General features: G+C 36.6%; 1 protein-coding gene across 1 annotated transcript in view; it reads right to left on the bottom strand.

Annotated features, from left to right (window-relative positions):
* VEGFC (vascular endothelial growth factor C) overlaps positions 1–23230 on the bottom strand; it is an 81694-nt gene that overhangs the window by 35740 nt on the left and 22724 nt on the right.

The raw sequence follows: 23230 nt of genomic DNA, 5'->3' as shown, positions 1-23230 counted from the left end.
CAGTGATATTTCAAGGCTTTTTAATCATCAAGCAGAGATTTACTAGACTGAAAGGTAAGGCACAACCCCTTTATTTTAATCTAAATGCCAGCCCACTCTGTGACAGTACTTGAGTACAGGTCACACACAGTGTGAAAACATCCTAGACCCTAGAAAGAGGTGAGAATTCTGGCCACGTATCAAGTGTTGGACTTTGAAAAGGCAGTTGGTATAGATTTTCATGTAATACTTTCCATTCTACAGATCAATAGTGCATACGAGAAGGTTTGCTAACAGCTGGAATAAGAAACTGCACATTCCTATGAACATTTCTGAATTAACGCATATGGCTACATCATCTGGGACTTTCTCACCATGATGACAGTATTTAGTTTTAAATTCAACTCTCTTGTTTATTCTTGAATTTTTAACAATGTGGCCATTTATAGGACAGAAGGATTACACGAACACGTCACCTCTTATCATTATTGTATAATTTCTTTCACTGCTAAGTAACTTTCCTTTTCGCCAAGTTTTTAAATCACTATTTAAAGCTCCGAGCAAACATAATTAATCCACGGTCTAAATATTTAGCAACAGGTCACAGAAATTTCTTGAATTAATTATACTTTTAAAGCAGTTCTTAAAATAAATAATTTCACAGGCCATGAAACAAGATCAATTGGATTTCAAAGAAAAAGCTGAACTTTATTCCTAAACAAATGTCTTAATCTAACAGGACATGATTTCTGTATTGTTAAACAAGCCTTACACAGTTTACAGATCTGTACAGAAATATTAATTAGGAGACCACCTACCTTGTTACATTGCCTATTTTAACAAATATGCCCATTATAAACATAATATAAACCTCAAAGCTCAACAAAAAAAGTTAAAAGAATAATAAGCAATTTACAACATACTAATTCCAGTTGCAAAATCTTTGTTTTAAATTATTCTGGGCAAATTTTGCATAAATGAAAAAAGAAACAAAGGTTCTTGGAAACTCTCAAATTCAGTAAAATGCACAGGTTTCTAAGTGTATTCCATTAAGATTATGTTAACATCTGATTCTTTTATTTAGTGTCATGTTTCTTCAGTTCATTTTACAAAAGTCATAAAAAAGGATATTTAGTAACTCAAAGTAACACGCCAGACTAACAAACCACACAGCTAAGTCTTTGTTAACTAAGCTATTACATTCTGAGATTTCGTTAATACACATAATTCTGTAAGCTGCTTTTATTTTTGTTGTCAAACCCTTGCTCAAATATTTTATATAAATGTTCTTTGCTAATGTATGCAAAATAAAGAGATCATCTGAATTTCATTACCCTGAGGTAGGTAGGCACAGAATACAAAGGACTTGCTATCCATCGCCTACTTGTGCCCATTCTGGTAATCTGGTTTGAAATTTGTTCCATCCTAAATTCTGTGTGGAACATTTTTTGGATCACCATTTGACATCTGTTACAGAGAAATTATACAGAAACAAAAGCACTTGTTTAGACACTGAGCCCGTATTTTTTTATGCTCATGCTTTGATGGTGCATAAAAAAATAGCCAGACAACAGAGGAAAGCACTATCCAATCTTAATCCCAAAATTCCAAATGGATTAGAACAGTACAAAGAGAAGAAGATTTATTCTCAAGCCTTTAAGTACAACATTACATTGAAAGCAGTTTAAAAACAAAAGACAACAACAAAAGCCTTCACCCACACACAAAGCCATATTGTTCCATTAAGAGCAAATTATTTAAACACAAGTAAATACAGCACTTCAACACTTTAATATTTAAGAACTACAGTAGTCTGGCATGGGAGGACACCATTGTGTTCCTCTTATGTTTAAATAGCCTGTACCAGATTCACACTTCCAGAGATGGCAATCAGCTCATGTATTCCTCTCTGCAGAAGAGGTAAGAAAGACACCAGGCACACCCACTTATGCTTTCTCTGATGGGATAACTTTATTGCAACTACAGTGTAAAAGACCAGTAGTTCTGTGAAGCTGTCCCATCCCTTCCATACTAGGGGGAGGAAAAATAAAAAACATATTTTTTTTTTAAACAGAAAAAGAGAACACTTGTATATCATTGAAAGAGAAAGCTTGCTGTACCGTGTAAAAACGGACAGGTAGTAAGGGGTTTGTCATCAAGGCATGAGAGATGGGGAAAGGTAAAAGAATCCTCAAGACCAGCAGATCCAAGAACCAGACTGAGACTTGCTCACAATTCACTTTCAGGCAACCAAATCAGGACAAATATACGTTGTCCATTATTTTTGGCTTAAATTATTCTGAATAGTGTATTGTACTGTAATGTCACTTAAGAAAGGTCAGGGAACATCAGCACTATTCAACAAGACCCTAATTTATACTGACAGGACACAAAGTAATCCAGTGCTGAACATGGAAGACTTTTCGAAGAGGTCTTGACTACAGAACGAAGTTTTTACGTTTACAAAGTATGCCCTGAACAATCCACTGGATTGCAAGAATATATATAAGCTCTAATAAAAGTTATAATACAGCGCCTTAACATCCACAATAGTGGCATTAGTTGAAACTTTCCCTATAATACCTTGCTGAGTTGCCAGCATTCTTACCCAGGCCTAGAAACTAATGAAAAAGAAAACGGATTTATAGGGATTATATATATTAAAAGGAGGCATACAGAGAGCAGAAGAAAGGGGAGCAGAGGTTCTAGTTTTTCAAAGTCTGTGGAAAGATACAAGGAAGATGTTTAAAATTAAGCTAAGCACATGCCAGATCTTCCTGTTAAATTATTTTCCTATGTTAAGCTTTTTATCTGTTTTAAGAAATAAAATATTTTTTTTGTGAAATAAACCTGTTTTGGATCACTGCATTTTGTATTCACCTGGTCACACTATCTTGGACAGAAGAACTTTAAATGCACAAATCCGCTTACCAAGGAAAATGGGGGTAAGGATGGAAAAGAGATGAAAGAGTAAACGTTGGTTAGTACCAGGACAGTACACCCTAACACCCAATCTCAGGCTCTGAGAACCCTGAGATTTTATTCAGAAGTAAAGGTACGCATCTTGATGGGACAGATGGACTTGAAAGTGCAGATGGCCTCTAATCACAGTTTTATATTCTAATACAAGAGGAAGAAATTAAATAAGTAAACAGGTCTGGACTTTCTGAATAAAATAGATCCTAACACACTTCTCAGCTTTCTCAAAATAAAAGTATCCTTTTTTATTTTTAAGATTTTAGCAGGAGGAAGTGTCAAAGCAGTAGAATTTATGCAGAAGAGATATTTGAAATTTTCTAGCACAACCAGCAACCCTTAAGGAAGGGCTTTTTTAAGCATATGAAACCATCTCCTAAAGTCAATTTGCAGAGATTATTTATAATCATTTGCATATAAAACCGTAATAGAAATATGTGCGTACGAAGTTAATGTAGTAGAAGGATTCCTTTGACTTTTTTCCCTAGCAACTTATTGTATGTACCATGAGGCACACACAACTTTTTACAGAACCACAGTCCTGGAAATCGGAATTTGCAGCATATATTTGTTAATATCAAGAGCCCACTGTAGTCACTGAGGTTACCCTTTACAGGAACAGACCGTGAAACAATTTCTGTCTGTTCCTGTGCATGTTTCTAGGATTTCTTTTACTGAGAACTGCAATTTCCTCAATGCTTTGAGACAGCAGCTCTTTTCAAACAAAGCAGATTCAGACCCATGGAACACACGTCCCACTACAGTAACTGGCAGTGAGAATGACACTTCTAGTGTAATTAAATTTTAGTTCAAAAGAAAGTGTTTTGTTTATTTACAATTTTATTTTAACTTAGATGGCAAGAGAGGGAAAAAAAAAAAGTAAACGAATGAACCTCAGGAATGTTTTGTTTCATTCTGAAATAGTTTTAGAACAATAACAAGAGCAATTATTAATACAGCTTTTAAAAGGATGTAGGGCAGATGTTGCTGTATGCTTTTATTAATTTACCCAGATATTATTTCTGACATCCTACACAATAATCTGTCTTCCATTTCTGAAAAGTCACTTAACTGTCTCCCTATATTATTAGGGACAAAACTAGAACACTATAAAATTCCTGCTTTGCCTGAGCAGGAAATGAACAAAGAATGAAGAATTCTGCCATTCCATAAGACTTAGATTTGACAAGTGCGGCCTTTATTCATGTCTATGTGATGATTCGCATTTGTCATTTAGATCAACCAGAAATTTCACTATGGCATAATTGTATTTTTTGGAGATTTCTTTAAAATTATCTATGCCTTTAAACAAATGTGCCCAGATGCTGTGGGTACAGCTAATCACAGGCACAAAGACCCAGTCAAGGTCAGGCTGCAAGTTTGTCTCTAATTGCCCAGTTATACATTCCTTGTTCACCCAAATCTTCTTCTGACTTCAATGGGATTTTTGTTTAGTAAGGATTACAGGATTTGGCCTCCTAGCTTATTTAAGTATTGCATCTATACATCGCTATGTGTAGCATGTTTCAGTCCCTATGGTCACAATAGCTGTAACTTTACTAGCCCTAAGTATCGCATTGAACTTTTAGAAGTCTTTGCCCCTCCAAAAGCCTTAAAACAGATTATTTTTGTTATACTTAACTTTCATTTCCTATTTCAACATTATTGGACTCTTTCAACCAGTTACCTGGCAGCCAATGTTTGTCTCACTGCTGCTATATTTTTCATTTCAAACATGCTAATTGCTTTGAAAACCTATTTACCTAACTACTGTAAGTTTTAACTACTGTAAGTTTTATTTACCTAACTATTGTAAGTCATTCTGATAAAACACAAAGACAGTATTTTTCCTACCCCAGTCTTTTTCTTAAATTCTTGGTTACACTTCAGCTCCTTATTAAAGCAGTCTGCTGATTTTTAGATGATCTGACCAATGCCCATAATAGCTTTTGTTGACTTCTCTAACCGTTTTTGCCTGTCACAGCATGTTTGTGTGATTAATTCCCAATTCCATTATTTTTTTTTTTGAGATGTTTACATCAGGTCGCCTGCAGTCCTTCCTTAGTTTACCCCACAACATATGTTCATAAAGCATTTTTTCATTATTATGCAAACACTACAATCTAGACAAAGTGCATGCTATTATTTTTTATCAGACCAGCTGTACTTCTCAAAGGCAAGGGTGTTTCTGTGTTGTCAGCTCAGGCCTGTTGGTCTCTTCCTCATCCAAACCAAATACATGAGGAAAGCCAGACACAGTTGACAAGACAGTTCACTCAAGGACCTGCTTCAAACAGCACAAATACAAAATGCCACAAGTCAGGCTCCACTGTATCCCAGCTGGTCTGGCACCCTCATAAACCCTCCTGCCACTTCCCAGAGCACGCAACAGGCACTCGCAGCATTTCACAGTACAAACGCCTTTCCAGCTGGCTGGCACCGCCACCCCCCCCCCCCCCCCAAAAAAAAAAAAAGGCAATCAAAAAAATCCCTCTGAACAGAACAACTCCGTAAAGAAACAACAAAATTAATTATGCTTCAGAGACGTTACATAGGGCCCAAGAGACCCATATAAACTGCTAGGCCAAGTGCATGTGGGCAGCCTGCTCCATCATGCAATATTAAGCTCCAGCAGCAGTGACAACAGTTGACCCAAGAGATCTGGGGGCCACTGTTTGCTCTCTGCTACAGTCCACGAGGACAGCCTAGACAGTCTCCTCTTTAAGAAAGACCGTACATGAGAGATACGCATGGTGTGACCTTTTGCAAAATCTTGGTTAACCCCTCATGCCTCACAAAGTAAGGCCTGGCACAAGGCCTTCCTGAAAAGTGGGAACAGATCAAGGAAGTTAGGAAATGATGCATATGATTTACAACGCAGTAACTCCCCATGCAGGTTGAAGCCAAGCAGCAGCTTAGTTTAATAACTGTATTGATCCATATTAATTGTCTATTGTGTTTTTCAAGGTACTTCCCAGATAAATTTATAGGAAATGGTGGGCTTTTACACAGTATTCCCCATGGAGGCAGAGCTTTAGTGAAAATGTAGCTACCTCAAACTCCCTAACCAGTTATATTCGAAACTTTCTGCTGGATTAAACTGAGAAGTGTTAACGGTGAAAGACTTTACACATCACAGACTGTGCTACTGCAAGAATTTCAAGCAAAACACCAAGAATAACCCAGACGGGGTTGTCCAGGTAGAAGGCCAAGTACTTACTGGTCTTACTGCAGGAAAATGTTACTTGCCTGTCCCACATCCTCTGAACTCCCTTCATGCTGCTCATTCTATCTCAGCTCCCTACTGTCTATACTAAAATAATGTTCTCAGTTCTCTGCTGTTGTAGCAGTACACTTTGACATAAATATAGAAAATCAAAATGTGTTAGGGGACTACATGGACCCCAAAATGGATTTTCAAGAAGAAATGTAATTATTAAGTCAATTAGAAAGATGCACTGGAGAACACTGAACAATTTGATTACTATATTAAGCATCTAGATTTTAAAACTTTTTTCCCCCCCCACTATTCTTAAATGCTTTTAAATATTGTGTCTGACAATCTCTCCTAGATACTTTGTTTCTATGTAGGCCCGGGGTCTTCAGCTTATGCTGGTCCTTGGACAGCATCACACATTTTTGTTGGCCTCAGTTTTAACTATCCATTTCTGATTTGTGAGCAACACATTAACTGTGCACCACAGACTGAAGCTGGGCGTTAACAGACTGATTTTTGTCTTGTGAGAGGCCAATACTCTAATATGTTTTTATTAGTACAGCCTCTCTTCTGTACAACTGAATTACAGAATTTTCAAAGAGGAGAAAAATCACATTCCCTTATTACATTGTTACAGTTAAGCACATAACTGTAGTTATTTTCCTTCATCTGGTGTACATGCATTGCAGTATAATTTTATCTGAACAAGATTTTTTGAGCAGTAGATGAAGGATGAAGAATGAGCAGCATTAACTACAATGACACACTGGATAAAGCATATCCGTTTAGTTAGAAGCCACCAAGCAACAGAATATCTATAATCACTGCTCGAGATTTCCTAGTTTCTCTGATATCTCTTTGTGAGTAATCTGAATACAATTTAATCTGGTTGACTTTCAAGGTTACATTATGTTCCAATATGGTGTGAAACAGTCGATGTATGCACCTGTATTTTTCATGCTCGAAAAGCACATGCTAGTCAAGAGATTTTATCATCTATTTACTTTATAAACACACACAATAAAACACTTAACTCCTGACAAAAAATATAGGACACAAACTCAGTGCCAAGTTTGAGACTGCCACACGTCTACAGTCAGCAGGCACAGCCAGGTCTTGCCCACGTGCAGGAGCAGCAGTTGTGATTGCCGGGCTTCAAGGACCAGCCTGACTGCTGTACTCATCCCCCTCAGCATACGCAGTAGCAGCAGAGTATACAGCTAGTTGTCAGATGATACCCTGCTCACCAGATGCTTTCTGGCTCTGCATGAGAACTTCTAGCTCTCCTTCAATCTTCAGTATCATGGTATTTGGTCACATCCAACAAGGGACATCAGACAACAAGAACTGGCAGTTTGATTCAGTTCAAAGGCTAGGTTACTGTAATTGCCATTCTGTCTGTAAGCCACTTAAAGCACAAACATGCTGGACGTGAAGCAAAAATGCACAACCCAATTTATGGAAAGTAACTAGCCCTGCCAAATATGTGCACATTTTTAAACTGAACTCAAATCTGCATCTTTTCCATGAATCCAAATTTTTGTTTGGCTTATTTTTTGACCCGTTAGTAAAGCTTCCACTAAGCCATGGTAGTTTGTAGCCTGTGTACAGAACAGAAAATACATCCTCTCTGAAATACCTGGAAACATCTTTTCCATTCTTAGTTTTTTTCAAATATTTAACAAGTACTTGTCATTTACGGACTCCTGTCCCCTACATGATTAGCTCCTTGAGCTTAATTCCAATGTTCCCTCAGGTCATTACTTAGATAAGATGCATACAACCCTTCTAAACAGACTTTAAGACAAAATAACACGTGCATTGAAGTGTCTCAGCATGGACTGCCTGTACAGCAGTGCTAATTGAGCCTGCCCATTCTTGAAGGTAGTGTTGGAGACCACATAGACATTTCTCACACAAACAGTAATATTTCATGACACTATCTGTATACAAATTTAGTATTCAAATAGTAACTGCAGGGTATATGTGCAAAAGGAGAAATACCCATGCCTTCAGTTCCTACAGCTTTGCCTGGAGGCAATACAAAATACTACATCCAATAAAACTCTTTCTCAATGCTTTGGGATAGCCATGACAGGCAAACATCACTGGCATGCAGAATTATAGCTATTTGTTAATATAACCCAAACTTGTAGCAACAGGATTTCTATGAAAATCAAATAAACACCGTGTAACTGACTAAATTTATATTTCCGATAGAAGGTTTTACATCTGTTAATAAAAGTTATGTAGAAGTTACCCTTGTTATCAAATCCTGGATCAGGAGATATAGCATATTACATAGACATTGATGTGTCATTATATTTAAAATTACTTAGGATTTATACTTAATCTGCTCTTCAGAAAGCATGAGCTACCCTAGATAAAAGTAGGTAATGTCAAAAAGTGTACACTCAGACATAATATATGGCACAAGATTCTAAATAAGTAGTTTGCTTACAATTTTCTGCAAAGGAATATTAAATAATGCAATATTGTCAAATCCAGTAATAGCATAAACAGCATGAACAAATATACAGTTATGTATGTGCTGCTTCATAATTGGAGATTTATGAGATTTGTGGAGATTTATAACAGTGAATCACAACCTAGGAAACATTTTTGACTCATAAACATAGACAATGTAAGGGAAAAGTTAAAGAACTGGGAAATATAATTTTAATTTAAAATATCTCCCAAATGTAATTAAATAGGTAAATATAGCCTAAAACCTGAAATTTGCATGGCTATTGCTTATTTTTATTCATGTATCAGACTGCATTACAAAAGGATAATTTGCAAATATAAAAAAGTTTAGCTCCTCTGAAAAATATTTAGTGTGGCACAAAGATGCAGATTTACAAGCCAAACGTACGACTTAGCCAATATTTGTAGCTTTTATTAGAAGTCAGATTCTGGACACATGAAGTTACAAAAAACAAACAAACAAAACAAACAAACTATGGCTTTGAAATATACTATGTTTCTGATAGTGGGCAAAAATTTTACAAACCAAACCTTAAAGGAACAGAACCACACATCAAAATAGAAAATAAATCAAATGTTTGTATTTTATACCTGACTCCTGACTTCTAGTTATGTAATACTACAGTAATGCAGTAAGCATCCAGAATACAATACCCCAGAAGAAAGCCCAAGGAACAGAACATGTTTAACACCTTAATAGTTGAATTGAATATCAAAAATTGCTGCATCTAAAAGGAGATTTCTGTTGTCGTCATTTGTTCTTTTAAAGAACAAAATTTGTTAAAGTTTGTGACAGGAATACGTTCTTTCTCTTGATATGCATTTGTGTGTAAAATACCAACATACAGAATATAATGCAAATTATTAATTATATTGAACAAGTCATCTGTATTTGAAGAAGAGATGTTAAGATTAGACTGAGAAAGCTAATATCTAGAAAATTTCACCCCAGGAAAGACTTACTTTATCTTGAAAGACAGATGAACTCTACCACAGCCATTCAACAAATGAAAACAAATAAACAAAAAAAGAAAACCACTGAATTGCATTTTATTTCTAAAGAAATGACACAACCCAGACAACTCTCCCATTCTGTCTCTTGCATTGTTTTGGAGTTTGTGTCAGGGGACTCCTTTCAAAAAATCTTCCTTACTACCCCTCCCTATTCTTCTCCTGGATCTGCAATTTTAAATTCAATTTCTCTGGTATTTCATCTTCTTTCGTTTAGTATTGACTCAAGAGCAGTGTTTCACCCCTCGTGGATATCATCAAGGAAACTGGAACTCCTATGTCCATACTGAAAGGATTAAAGGATTAATGTCAGTAGAAAATATATCCTTATCAAGCCCAAATATAAAAACTAGAGCCTGGAGAACAATAACTCCGTTTTAAAGCAACTTTCAAGGTGTTGACTTTTTTTTTTTTTTTGACATCTGCGTGTTCCCCACTGGAATATGAGAGTGAATTCCATGGTTTCTGAAAATAGGAATACATGTGTTTCTCTTTGTGTCTCATACGCCACCCCCTATTACCAAATAATAGTTTGCATAAACCAATGCTGTTAGCAATTGTTATTTGGGTTTGGCAAAAACATCTGAACAGAAGAAGGTTTAAGGGTTGTTTTGTTTGTTTGTTTAATGTTGGCCAGCGGTGGTTACACTCTCTATTCCTTTTATAATCATTGAATCATTTAGGTTAGAAAGGTCCTCCAAAAGACATCTAGTCCAAACTGCTCATCAAACCTCCAAGGATAGCAATCCACAACCTCTCTCAGCAATTCGTTCTAATGCTTAATTATACTTCTAGGAAAACAAACAAACAATCCCAGCACTAACTCATTTTCCTGATTTACTCTTGGAGCTTTTCCTCTTTCAGTTTATGACCATTGTCTCTTGTGCATCTCATAATCTTGTGTATTTCAGTGAAGAGACTCTCTCTATTTGCTCAGTATCCCCTCAAGTGTTGGAAGACTGCTATTAGTTCCCGCATTCAGATCCTTCTTATAGGGCATCTGCTCCAGCCCATTTTGGTGTCCTGCTATTAGAATCACTCAAGTTTATCAATGTCTTGTACTCTTTTTTGTACTTGTTCTTTTCTTTTCCCCCTATCTGCCTCCTCAAACCCCAAAACTGGATACAGTACTCCACACTTGGCAGTTTTAAGTCAAATAGAGGGGGATAATTGCTTTGCTCAATCTGCTGGCTGTACACTCCTCTAAATAAAGCCAAAGATGCCATAAGCCTGCATTGCTAGTAGGGCACATTGCTGGCTCATATTCAACTTGTCATCTACCAGACCCCCCAAGTCCTTTTCTGCAGAGCTGCTCCCCAGCCAGCCAGCCCCATCCTCTGCAAGGAGCTCTGTCTTCCCAGGTTAAAGATGTCACATTTGTCTTTACTGAATTTAATCGGATTCCTGTCAGGCCATTTCTCCAGCCTGCCTAAGCCCCCCTGAATGGCAACCCTGTACTAAAATCTGTCAGCTATGCCACCTTCACAGCTCCAGGTTGGTGTCATTCACAAAATTTATACAGGTGCACCCTGTCTCCTCCAGAATGTACCCTCTTCTGTTATTGATAAAGATATAAAACAGGATAGGTCTCAGGAGAGGCCCCTGAGAAAAGATACTTGTAACTGGGCTCCAAACAGAGTATGAAACTTCAACAACCTCGTGGAACACAGTCTTCCAACCAACTCTCTCATCTGTTTTTCCACCCACCCAGACCAAACATCCTAACTCGAATACAATACTGTGAAACACACCATCAAAAGACTTGCTAAAGTCAAGCTAGATGATATCCACTGCCCTCTTCCATAGATTGATTAATTTAATTATAGATGGTGATGAAATTAGTCAAGGATGATTTACCCTTATAACCACGCTGCCTCCGGAAGAATCCCATCTACCAGTTCCGTAAATAAACCAAAGTTTACTCTCTCAGTTTAAAATGCAGACTCTGCTACTTGCCTCCTTCATGATGTTAAGCTCCATTAATCTGCAGCTGCTAAAAGCCAAGGATGCTATTGATTATTACCTCCTCGATCAGTTCTTCTTTATTTGTGAAGGACCCAGGTTGACTGCATGCTGCATGTACATTACAGTCCCTTAGCAGTCCCCAGAAATCTCTTGGGTTGCTTATAAGCCACTGACTTGTCCTTTCAGCAGGCATCAGGGAGGCTAGAGTCTCCCCTATGAACAAGGGTCTCTGAGTTGCTTAAGTATAACTGCCTTCTTCCTCATACTGACTTAATGATCTGTGACATACGCTCACTAATGTCACCCACACCAGCCCCTCCTCTAATCCACAAACATTCAACCAACCCTGTCATCAGCCCATCCACTTGAACTGCTTCACCCTGTAAAGGGAAGCCTTTATCTCTTTGTTCCCTCCATGTCTTCCTATATCCATCCATCACAGTTGTTCCAACAATGCCTTAGTGATGCATCTGCATGCATCCTCTTATTTGATTCCTGGGTTGTGTGCGTCTCTGTGCAGGCAATTATTCCCTGACATTCTATAAACCAGAAGATTTATGTGAGCTTTTTCTTCAGATTTGACCATCTGCTGATAATACTTTTCTGTCTGTCATCCAAATTCTGGATTCTTTTCTCCCAACATTTTTTTCCTTCTCTCTGTTTCTATTGCTCTCCATTCCGATATGAAAACATTAATTAAAAAGTGTGTATAGACAAACTGACACAGTAGCAGTTTGCCTGGCAGCTATCACATTTTCAAATTAGCATTACTACTTTTGGGAAAGCTGTACTGTAGTAAATCAAAATGATGAAAAAGCTGTAGAAGTCTATGTATTACAGCTTTCAGTACTATATATGCAGACAGTGGAAAGAAAGTCTACCAGACAAAACCCCAAGCATGGCTTAAGTCTGTTCTAACACGGTGATTTTAAAGACTGTCACAGCAAACCGAAAATAATATATTAGATTGACTGGAGACATATAAATACAGCTATCCTGCACCGGTACTCCAACTACTGCCCTTAACAGTTACCCTATGCGTTTTTACGCATTGCGATGCTGAGATTGCTCAACTTCATTGTTTTGTGGGGGATACTCTCTGGACCAGGACACAGACCAGCATTTCAAAGTAACTGGAGCTATTCCTTTGAAGCTGAACTGCTTGTGAAAAGCCAGTCTAAAACCATTCTACAAGCAGGACATTCTTGGGGAAGGTGACTTTGTGTTGCTCTTCCACAAAAATGCAGAAAGAGTGGCTGCTTTAACTTTTTTGAGAGGCATAAAATGGCTTGCAGCACTTATGCTACCATGCTTCAGAGCACAAAGCAACAGAGCTCAAAACATGTCTTATGCCAGAATATCAGCAGGGTCTCACTTCTGCAGAGGCTATTGCCCAGCTAGACATGGAAACAATGAGCAACAGTCAAGAACGCCAGCCCTACATCTTGAACTACGTTTCCACTTCCTTGGCCAAGCTGGCAAGACACGTTCAGAGAATGATGGGGAAGAAGATTCATTTATTAGAAATTTATGCTGTTTCTCTTCCATCAAAATCAACTGACTGATAGTCACTTAGTATTTGTGCAGTGAATGGAGATGTTATTAACCCTTTTAGTTATAGCTCAGGGAATCTCTGAGAAGAGGGACAGACGCACAACTCATCATGCTGAAAAATCAGTATTAATGTTGATACTGAATGGAAAAACATTTATTGGATAACTCCCATTGGTGGGCTATTGCTACAGTATTGGAAAAATTGCAGATCATTTATGGCTCCTCATAAACCAAATACTCTCAATCCACATTTCCAGTGGTGAAACCAACTGCATCCAGACTTAGCACTGAGACCATTTTGACCATTTTTTTCCAATTAAGGAAGGAGATAATCACCAAGGTTAAAGTAAAGCACTACATGTTTGTAGGACTAGAGTACAAACTACCTATTTTTAAAATTTATTTTTGAAACAAAGCTGTTAAGGAAGCACACATGAGCATCATCTGGTGACTGTCCCTATGTGTACAGACTCTTAAGCAAGACTGTATAAGCACTGAGTATAATTTTCTTTGTATTGCTTGGTTAGAGAAAGTTTCTAAGAAACTAGATCGTAGCATGGAATAGAAAAAAAAACAAACGTGCAAGATCGAAAGATACTAAGTTCCTCATCACTCCACTGAAGCCCCTTTTCAAAATGCACACAAAAGCAGGTTGCATAACATAAAAACTCTAGCCTAACACCAGAATTGTTTCTAAATGTTCTGCTCAGTTTTAACCGGGGGGGGGGGGAAGGCAACCCCTTTGCTAGAAGTGCCTGCAGATCAAGAAACCCAATCAAAATATAGTTGAAGGCACAATTCTGTCTTTACAGCAGTTGTGAACATAACTACATTGATTTTAGCTGAGTTTCACTATTTTCAGCTGCTGAAGATCTGGTCTTCCAATTTAAATTCTATCTTGACTTTGAGTAATTCTGTTGAGGTCACTAGAACAGGGTTACTCAGGACATAAATTTGCCCCAAGGGCTTTTGTTGCCTAAGCTATATTTATATTACATTAATGTATAAACAGAAAATGCCTAACAAGTTCCAGTAAAGCAATTCATGTAATTAGTTTGCAACTTGTGCTTATGTCTCTCAAGGGTTACTGAGGGTCAAATTAGAGAAACATATTTCTGAAAAGCACAACTCCCGAAATAATAAAGCTTCAGTTTACACTTTTAAGCAGTAGCATGTCTTATTAAGCTGTCTTATTTCTTCTAATTATCTTTTAAAAGAGTATATGGATTGAAATGACAAAACAAAATACAGAAGAAATGACAGAACTTCACATTTAAAGTCAACTTGTAGTTTTGCGAGTTTTCATAAATCAGAAAATGCTTTAATTAATTTTCATTTAAATGCAGAACATGAGAAAGCCACACAACACAAAAGTCAGACTTTTAAAATATATTTTAAAATAAATAGTAAAAAAAAAATCAAACAAAAAGTATTTTGTGTTATCTGTAACCTATTTCAGTCTGGAGTCAGGAATTCAGTAAAACTTGCATTATATACTGCACTATATAATTTAGCAGGATTGGGGCCTAGAAATTAAATGTCATTGGAACCAAACAAGACTTTTAAGTGAACAGGTGCCATTTATCATATACATGAACAGAGCAGTCCTGCCTTCTTTTACAAGCAGCAGTGCATTTTCATTTTAAAAAGGCCTAAGTCCATATAACTTGAAGGTCAAGAAGCAGTGCAAGACATGCAATATCTATGAGAATGCCGGCATGCAGAATTTTTATTAACTAAACCTGTCTGAGAACTCTAAATAGCCACTAAAATAAAATTAAAATAAATTATCAAAGGTCACCATGCACCAGTTGTTTGTTTGGATAACTATAAAAGCAGATACCAGCTGTTGATAACTCTCATTTATTGAATTTATTAACGAGCTGCAGTAATGTGCTTGTCGCATTACATGACTATGCATATTCAACAAGTGTTTTAATTCAACTTCACTTGATTCCATTTTGCATACTCCACAGCCACTCACATGATGCAAATATGTAACAATTTTTTTAGACCCTATTACATAACACATGATATTTACCAACACACCTATTGGTTACAGAAAATTGAAAAGATATAGTAATGAAATGCAACCTCCTTAAGCCTAAAGAGGACAGATCAATCATGATTTTCATACAGCTACTTGCAGTATGTAGATCACTGGATTTATATGTTTACTTCATCAAACATCTGGATTTTTTCATGCTAAGTATACAATTCCCTTATTTAACAGTTGCTGACAAAGCATGTACTTTGAAAGTGGAGATCAAAAGGAATAAGACAGTCAAATCTGTTTCAATCCAGTTAACAATACAAAACATGATGCTTCCAAATATAGCTAGAACACTGAGTGATGTGGGCAGCCCCAAGCAAATCAACTTTAATGGAGAAAGACAGAATTACATATTTGTAAACTGTGAAGAAAAAAAAAAAAAAAGGAAAAATGTTTTTTGCATACCTCATGAAGCATAGCAATTCCTAGTAATATGAAAGTATTTGTGATGCTGCTTTCAGGTTTCATTATAATGTTATATTATAATGTTCCTAACTTGTTAGTGTAGATAAATTGCTATTTTGTAACTGTAAATAAAAAGGCCTTTGAATTCAAAAAAGGAATTCAACCAACTCACACAGTTCAAACCAAAATAAAAAGAAATATTATTGTTTCTGATTTATGGGGGAGGAACAGCTGGCATTTATTATGTCTATGTACTACATCAATCACCAACAACACATAAACTCTGATAAATCTACCTTATGTCCCTACAAATACAAAGCTGTTTTTCCTAGAACAGATTGTTAGCTTATGTAAAAGGGTAAAGCTCAAAATCCAGCCCTCTCTCTTCTGATCAGTTCAAATGATTTACAAGGCACAAATTTATCTAGTTTAACTTTTACACCCCCCCCCCCCAAGCAATTGAGTTCTGAACAGAACATACTAGCAGGATAAACAGGACTGGTATGAAAGACCATAAGTAAGTATGACTGACTTTGGTCAAAGTTGCAATTACAACAGATGCCATTTGCACGTATCTACTACAGCACATGCTGTTTATAAACAGACATCTATTGCAGCTGGATAACAACAAGAATGGAAAGAATAAAGGTGGTAGTAAGGATGTTAGCCACAGGAAGGTGAGTAGGATGCAGCTTCTTGTGATCTGACCAACCAATATGCAGGACATATTAGTACAGGGAACTGCGCTTTAACTTGCCCATCTGCAGAGAAAAAAATGAAGCAGAACAGACTGTCCAGCAAGTTTCTGTTACATGCTTACAACATTTTTTTTTGACAGAGAAGATAGAGAAAACAAGCAGAGAGCAAATGTTTTGAAATTTGAGTCAAACTTTAAGGCAGAACGTAGTCCAGAATGTGAAGAAGGAAATAGAGTTTTTGACTGAAGTGTCCATTAAACTTCAAAAAAAAAAAAAGCATATGATCTACCTAATGGACAGAAGTTTATTGACAAATTAATCTGAGAAGACAGACTTTTCAGTCTCTTTTCACACTTTTTTTTTTTTAAAAAAAAGCTCATTTGAAATTAGACAGCTGACATAATTAACACACTGACAAAGAACTTCAACTAAAACTGGGAAAGCACTATGTGTTCTCCAACATGTTAATCTGAATGCTTCAAAACCAAATGCCTTTGTCTAGTTATCCCTAAGATACTTTCAGATTTGACAGAAGCAACTGCAGAGCTATTAGTTGCTGTCTTGGAGACCTTCTGGAGGATTGGTGGTTTCAGAAGACTGGAAAAAGAAAGCAAAATTCCAAAGCTCAACTCCAATTGCACAAACACAGGAACAAACGATAAACAAACAAGCTATTTGCAAGTTCTTGGGGAGTGGGAAAAGAATCCTTGCCCCCTGCCCCCTCAAGAGATTGTAAACATCTGGCATGGCTGCGTATAACACACAAATTATATCAATCGAGTATCATTATCTTTTCCTTTTATGACAGGGAAGTGGGTCACGCTGATAAGGAAGAAGCAATATGAATGAGATGAGTTAGGATAAAACCTCTGGAAGGTAAGCAGCACTCTAAGATTTACCTCTGGGGAAGAGCCACACTTTCTCTTTGCAAGCCAGCAGCCCAGACTCATTGCTCCCAGCACCCTTCTCCCAACCTTCTACCGTCCCTGGATGGAAATGCAGACTAGTCAGATCCAGACACCTTGTGCTTCTAGATTTACCATAGATGCTTTTTAAACCCTCAGCATAATTAAAGCTTTCAGCCCAAAACTGCAATAGCTGCACATCAAGCACTCGTATAACAGAGACTTTTATTTCCCTTCACAGTCCTACCCTGTGCATGATTTTGTGAGGCCCCATGGGTCAAAGGGACCCACTAAAAGATACTGATAAGCAAACATCGCACTTTCTCCAATGTGTTGCACTGGCTAGGGACTAAATGAAACAGAAACAGTTGCCATGGAGCTGCACTTCCTCTTAACAATTATTCTTGAGAAAAATCAGTATCATTTTTTTCTGCTAGCTCAGATGCCTGACCCTACTTTTCTTGGAAAGCTTGTGATCTCAGTGTGAATTAGAAGCCTCATTTTGTCCACTCTCTAATTTATTTTGACTTGAGTATGACCTTTTCCTTGATATTCTAAAGGTGCAGGAAATTTGGTATAGAGGAAATTACTACAAAGACAGAAGCAAATCCTTTGGAAAACTGTATCCTACACTGTTTATCAGTGGTTAACTGTCAAAGCAAACACAGATGTACTCATGGTGCTGTGCTACTGAACGTATTCTTTATAGATTTGGGTGGTGGAAGAGATAGATGCTTACAAAATATGCAGCCAACTCCTTTGTGATAGGCTGTAAAAACAGGAGGACAGGATCGGAACTTGGCAGACAAGAGAAATACTCAGAGAAAAATAAAGATGGTAAGTTCATTAGGACATATCCAATCGTCAGGATCTTTTAAGCTCTGTCCTTCCAGAAGGAATATTCAATTGGACAAATACTAGTTGAAGAAATTCCAGCTTTGTACTCTGCCCTCCAAAACAGTGATCTATGAGTCACAAGCTGAACACTAGTTAACATCCACAAGGAACAAACTGAAGCAACCAGCATTGTTTAGTCTACAGAAGAGAAGTCTGAGGGAAATAAAGGCTAAGAACTAAGGAGAAGGAAATAAGCCATTCTGCTTGTCCATATTAGCCAGGACAAATAGTAATTGACCTAAATTTACAGCAAAGAACATTCACATTGGATGTTAGGTAAAAGAGTATTGTTGAATAATCCCCTTTTCTAGAGATCTGTACAGGAAAGTACATAAAGTTTACTATTTCTCTCATACCAGTCTTCCTTTTACTTTCCCATATGAAGAGCCTATCACATCTTCACAGCTTTTAATCAAGCCAGTATCTTGTTTTTCTGTCAGTCTTATGGTAAAACTGTACCACCACAGATGAAATTGGAGTAAGCAATCAAGACAAATTTCTTTAATGAAAATAGACCAGCATATCCTATTAAAAATTATTACAAACTAATATTTCAGTATATATAACAAAATAAGGACATGTTAATTCATAATTTCATTTGTTCTGGCTTCAACTAGACCAAATATTTCTTCAAAATTAGTACAGACAGCTCTATATGGGAAGCTACAGGATACCTGATCCTAACAAGTGGAGTTTAATTCCATAAAAAAAGTGGTCTTAAGCGTGTGTGTTAAGTGTATGTATGTACATATATATATATATTTGAAGGAGAGTAAAACTGCTTTAAAAATTCAGCCAAAATGATTCAGTATATTGGCTTTCAATAAATCTGTTTTACATAATCAACTGACAAAATCTCTTTCTGAAAATATATGAAGTCCTTCTACACTATTATTTTGTGCTGCAGTTAAAAAAAATGGCCTAATAAATGTTGTTTGGACGTCTGTTCCAAAATCAAGACTCTGTCTAACATATTGCCACCTGGTACTTTAAGAGGGTGAGGGTAAGGAGAGAGAATGAAAGGTAAACAGATCTTCTTATGACTAATGAAACAATTCCAAATGCTTGTTTTAGAAGCAGTATCACTCTCACAAGGAGTATAAATACAATTTAATATGTAGTTCTGTTTTTTTGACGTCTGCAGAATTTATGACAACTCTCAGACTACAAAGTCCTTTCCAACCACGTAATGCAACATATATAGGCATATATAAAAGTGAATATGAGAACGGGTAGAAATGTACTTAGACTTTAAGTAAATAAAATACAAGAGCACCACCGCAGTGAAATGTAACCTTTCAGTCAGCAATACACACTTATATTGCTGTCTGGCTACTTTTTCCATTCATGAATTCAAACATAAGCCACCCATCCCTGTGCTGGGTCTACATAAAAATCTGATCTCTGGCTTAGCCACAGGATGACCCTCCATTCTAAATTGCATCACACAGACATTCAGCAGAAGCCAGCTCTGTGTGTAACAAACACTCACAGTTGCTTGATTTATTGACCCACTACAACAATCTTAAGTTCTTTAAAAGAAGGAAATGTAGTCTTAAAATGATCTGTTCATAATACATGCACCTCCTCACCAACACTTGTGTCTAAGGCTTGTACACATAACATTAGGGATCTTTCTGAATTAAAAGCTTTGCATTCAGACTGATGATACATTACTAAATAGTTTTTTACTATAATTAAAAGTAATTATGGCATAATTTTCTAACTTTATTTTGCCCTTTTGTTTAAATAAAATGTTTTGTCATAATAATGTACCTCAAGTAATGAAAAATCTTGAATTTCATTAGCTTGATGAAATACAAAGTAAATTATAATATAAAGTGATATAATATAAAGCGTTATCTTACTTTCAAATAATGTAAGGCAGTAGAAGGACAGCAAAACAGAAATCATACTTCCTTCTCTTAAAAAGAAAACAAAAAACTTGTATGTGACACAAAACAATGCAGAAGTCTGCAAATCACACTTGGACAAGTAAAGCTTCTAATTCAGATACCGGCTTTCAATGAAAGAGACATTTGCTACGCAAATACACACGCTTGGTCCAACCCCCACTGCTATCAGTAGTGGAACATCCACCGGTTTTGATAGAAGATGAACCAAACACATGGGGTGCTTGAATCTATAGAACGAGATTTGAGACTCTGTAAGAATTAGTACTGCCTTCATAACCCCCAAAATCTTCAGCCTGTGGATTACACAGAAAGTGATCTGAAGCGGAAGATGTAAGAAGAGGAAATAACAAGGGGCATTAACCAAACTCATTCAGTCTCACTGCCGTTTGCAATAATTCATACAGGCTAGTCCACAGTTAGTCATCTCCTCAAGGGAGTTTACAGGAGCACTTAAAGAAGCCTTTGCCATAGACCCTCTTTGTTTAAATAAGCCCATAATGTAGTGATAATTGGTATTTACACTTAGTTTATGTGCGTGGCTACAATTTATCTTTCTTACATATCATCACAGTAAGAAAAAAATTTAAGCAAAAGCAAATTAACTATGACTAACACAAGACAGATAAGAATTCTTAAAAATGAGCAATTAGAACATAACAGCTTTCTTTCACTTTCCAAATGATGCTTTAAAGCACTTCAGTATTTAACTACAGTAGGGGCTTAAATCATAATACCAGAAGCACCTCAACTGTATTTCAAGAGTTGGAAAGTGAATCAGACAGGAAACTAAATGTTGCATTTAAATAAGGTGCCTTTTTAAAACTATGATTTTCTAATCAGCAGAAGTGTTCTTAAGTTCTAAAATTGATATAGGTATGAATTAATCACATCAAAATATATTCAGTGTCACATTGCGGCTTTAATCTGGGCAACTGTGAAAATCAAATCGTCAGTCTATTTGAGTTGCATGACAATTTAAACTTACAGCAAGCATCTTTCATACTAATTAAGTAATATCTGCTTTTGAAAAAGAATTCTTCCCTATAATACAGATGCTATCACTGAAGTCCTGACTAAGGTAACTGAGCTCATGTGTTTTGCTATTTTATACCATCTCACTCTAGTTTTTAGAGAAAATAAAATAATTTTAAAAATACTAGCCCTGCTTTTAATATAATTCAGTTTTAATTTAAAGCACTTGCAAAAAATGAAAAAATGAAAAATCAAACTCTTAACTACATGCTTCAAAATGCTCTCTGAAACAGTTCCGTATTGAATCCTAACACTAGCTGATTTTTAAATACGTGAAAAGTTGAAGATCTAAAGACTGACCTAAATTTCTGCGTTTGAGAAACTCCATTGTAAAAAATACCTGACTTATTGTCAAAAAAAATTTGGTCAACACCAAAAAATAAGTACATTAATTTTACAGCTACATATCAATGCCCATATTTTATTCTTGATGATAGACCACAAATTGTTCCAGTTGTGAAGTAGGTAAGGATCCACACAGAACTACTAAATGAACCTAAGAGCAGTGTAGCTTTTTCTGTCTCTTCTGTTTCTTTTTTTTTTTAAAGCCTTTTGAGGCAGGGTTCTTCCCCTGCTATTGCAAGATGTAGAGCAATAAGATCGATCACACTGAAAGACCTAAGTAACACAACAATGTTAACACTATTGCAATATCCCTGCAATAATATTGCTACATGAGCACTAATGCATACAACAAAAATGCACTTTTTTCTTTTTTAAAGTAAGGATCCACTAACTTGGATAGTTTTTCAACCATGCCAGACGTGATGTGCTAAGAAGCAAAATACACAAGTAGAAACCTTTAACAGTGTAAAACTCCAGGATTTCCCAGAACACAGTGCTTACACATTCTAACTATTCTCCTTTCAAGATGCATACTACAATAGCTAAGCAACAGGTATTTTCCTTTCTATTCGCTGCACTCATAAAAACATAACTCAGAAGTTATGACTAAGCAGAAAGGAAAGCTTTGATAGTAAGAAAACAAATTTGTGTCAACTAAAATGCGTGATCCATATCTCCTGTTTGCAGACATTTGCTTGGCATACACACTCCTTTCTAAACTCTCCTCTGATATCATTGTTTTGATTTTCATAGAACAGCTTGGGTTAGAAAGGACCTTAAAGATCTTCTACTTCCAATCCCCTGCCATGGGCAGGGACACCTCCCACCAGACCAGGTTGCCCAAAGCCCCATCCAGCCTGCCTTGAACACCTCCGGGGATGGGGCATCCACAGCTTCTCTGGGCAGCTTGTGCCAGTGCCTCACCACCCTTGGAGTGAAGAATTTCCTCCTAACATCTAATCTAAATATGTCTTCCTTTTTGTTTTAAACCATTCTCCCTTGTCCTAATGTTATCTGCCCAAATAAAAAGTCACTCTCCATATTTTGAAATGACAGGTTAGAGATGGAAAACAGCTTGACTGCATTCATAATGCAGTAAGGAAAATTAAGGAAATTAAGCATCATCCTGTACTCACTTACACTTTCTTTGTGCTTCTCAGAAGACAAGAAAAAAATACATTCTAATAGTTTACCTAAGAAATGTGAATCCAGTATTTCAGGACTGTTTCTATCAGAAATTCAAAAGCACCAAGGGATTTTTACCAAGTCCCTAATTCAGCATGTTGTCTTGCTCCACAACAGGCTGTTGCTCAGGGTTTCTCCCCCCTCCCTATCTGTTCAGTGCCTAGAGGTTAGCTATGATATCCTGAGTGCAGGGCCACACAGTCTGGCCCTTAGCAGGTTTTCCTCTTTTTCCCCCTTCTTACTAATGATCAGATCCTTCATCTATTCTTGGTTATAGTTTTGGGTAAAAAAGGCATGAGATTTGTACTAGGGACATTGGCTACATATTTTGTTTCTTTCTACAGATGAATCTGCACGTAGGTCTGCATTTTATGACAACAATATGGGTCAAGTTCTGTTTACATGTTAGTGCAAACTCATAGTAACAACTGGCTTAATAGATTTGAGATATACAACTGAGTAAATAAGAGAAAATAAGCCAAAAAACTCTCAGTTTATGGCTTTTAAACTCCTTAACAAATTAGAACCATAGTTAAATCAGAACAATTTATATATTTTAATATATAAATTGTATTCTCAGTTGCTTGGCATGCTTAGTTTCAGAA

The sequence above is a fragment of the Anser brachyrhynchus genome (genome assembly GCF_964034855.1).
Source record: "Anser brachyrhynchus genome assembly, chromosome: 4".
Lineage (NCBI taxonomy): Eukaryota > Metazoa > Chordata > Aves > Anseriformes > Anatidae > Anser > Anser brachyrhynchus.
Note: the sequence above shows the minus strand (reverse complement) of the source record. Positions and strands in the feature narration are given on the sequence as shown.